The sequence below is a fragment of the Phascolarctos cinereus genome, unplaced genomic scaffold, assembly GCF_003287225.1.
Source record: "Phascolarctos cinereus isolate Bilbo 61053 unplaced genomic scaffold, phaCin_HiC Scaffold_543;HRSCAF=1171, whole genome shotgun sequence".
Classification (NCBI taxonomy): domain Eukaryota; kingdom Metazoa; phylum Chordata; class Mammalia; order Diprotodontia; family Phascolarctidae; genus Phascolarctos; species Phascolarctos cinereus.
In genome coordinates, this window is record NW_027555895.1 from 20,759 (window position 1) to 23,246 (window position 2,488).

Consider the following 2,488-nt stretch of genomic DNA (forward strand, 5'->3'; position numbering starts at 1 on the left):
ACATGTGATTCTAGGCATCTTGCTTTTAACTCTCAGCCTCAGTTTCCTCATCTGTAAAATAGGGGTGATAATTCCTATACTGTCTACCTCACAGAGTGTTGTGAGGAATGTGCTATGTAAACCTCAAAGCATGAGTTATTATAGGATGCCTTACAATTTAAATCATGCCCTTTTTCAAATCTCCAGGCTAGTCTCACCTTTTTCTGACTTTGGTTTCATCCCATATCAACCCCAAGTTATTGGGTTTTTTTCCACAACTTAGTTTTTATTTCATAATCATGAGCTTAACTTTGCAGTCTCGCTAAACTTGGGGAAGGAAAAGGAAATGAAATCCAAAGAGAATTGCAGTAAATGAGAGCACACGGATTATAGGGTATAAAAGCAGACACAGTTTGAGGTTACTCTCCCTAGCTACAAAAAAAATAGTTTGGCACAGCAGAGAACAAAAGAAAACTTACAAGGAAGCAAAGATAGAAAGCTTTGAACACAATGCATAATATTTATTATATAGGCTTTCTTGAAATGGAAATTTATTATTGTATATTTTGAATCCTCTCTTATGTTCTGCTGTACACATGGCAATTTTTTTTCTTTTCTTATTTTGTATTTAAGTTTTAATATTAGAGTTTATGATGTGTTTCTTTTTCTTTTCTTATTATATATTCAAGCTTAAAATAAATTTTAAAAATAAAATTAAAAATAGAATAATGTCAAAAAAAGAAACTGGTTTGGTGGTTTTGATGTAGATATAGATATTTTAAAAACTTATGAGAGTTGTCCACAGTCCTCATTGATGATTTTCTTGCTGGACTTGCCATCTTGGGATCTGAATCACTCTGTGGCTTCCATGATGTTCAAAGTCAAAGACCATATGCTTGCCGTCTGACCAATCAATGTCAGTAGCACGGATTAAAAAACCAGAACATTAAAACAGATGAAAAAATTAGACATTTATGTTGGGTCCAGTATTTGCCATGGACAAGATGCCAGGAACAGTATGGTTCAGGATGAAATTCTAATCAGCAAATTTCTTCCAAGAGATAGACTTGTCACCAGTGTTATTTTAGTGTGTGAAGTCACCACCCTGGTATGAACCCAGGAATGATTCTGTGAAAGAAGAATATCTGTAATCAAATCACTTCTCTCCAGTGTTCAGAGCATGAAAGTTTTCTGCTGTCTTTGGAATCTTGTTTGCAAATAGCTAGAAAGTAACTAAGACCAGGGGCTTGTTATCAACAGTGATACTGAAATCCACTGTGGGGTTGGCCATGGTTATGGTCCTGTGATGGGGGCTGGCAGAGGTGCTAGAGGTATCAGTAGAAGCCAAGGGATTCTGCTGGCAGCATCTCCTGGTGTGTGCTACCCAATTGTTTTCAAAGTGTGTCTTATTGTCAGTTGTATCTCCTTGATGAGACTATAAGCTTCTTGAGAACAGATTTGTGTATTGCAACTCTTTTTGTACATTCACAGCAAATTAACAGTTTTAGGGGATAAAGAGTGCTTATGAAGAACTTCTTGGTTTTTCTGGGGGATGCTATTCTTTTAAAGTGACTTCAACTGTTCAACTCTCACCATTGTCCCCTATGTGCACTTTTAGTTTTTCCCAGAATGGAAAAACCACAAGAATGTAGGTAGTTGCCTAACTACCTTCAGATTCACATTTATTTTTAGGACGCAAGATGACAAAATGTTCCCTGGCCAAGTTACTTAGCAAGAAAGTTAGCAAGATGGTATTTACTCCCTAGGCAAAGAAGAAAACAAACAGCCCTGTAGTTTCTGAATGAGAGTTCTAATCATATCCTGCCATTGCTGCCTACAGCGATCTGATCAGTAACACTCCTTCCTTCATAAAGAAACAGAGACACAGAAAAGCCAAGAGCAATGCTTATATTACTCCTGGGGCAGAAAAAGAAAATCATAGCAAAATACATTACAGATGTAAGCTCCATCAAGACTCCAAATTACTCTCACATTCTAAACAATTATTATGCACACTCTGATCCTATACACAGATTGGTAAGTTGGTAAGACAAGAGAATGAAAGTTGAGTATTGCTGCCAAGGTGTTAACAAGGTGAGAAGGAAAGAGGGAATTCCAGAGTCGAACATCCTGCTAGACTATATAGTTCTCGTTCTCTCTCTCTCTCTCTCTCTCTCTCTCTTCTCTCTCTCTCTCTCTCTCTCTCTCTCTCTATATATATATATATATATATATATATATATATATATATGTATGTATGTATGTATGTATGTATATAATGTGTGTATGTATATGTATGTGTGTATACATATATAATGTATGTATGTATGTGTGTGTATATATATACATATATATAATATACATATATATTATATGTGGTGTGTGTGTGTATATATATACATATATATACATATACATATATGATTATATATATATATATGTATAATATATATGTGTATATATATATATATATGATGTTAGAGCCCCACTGTACTCAGAACACATCTGC

The 2,488-nt window shown here is 35.0% G+C and overlaps 1 pseudogene; it reads right to left on the reverse strand.

Moving 5' to 3' along the window:
- Positions 1 to 765: 765 nt before the first annotated feature.
- LOC110204524 (peptidyl-prolyl cis-trans isomerase A pseudogene) lies at positions 766 to 1,270 on the reverse strand (annotated as a pseudogene).
- Positions 1,271 to 2,488: the final 1,218 nt, after the last annotated feature.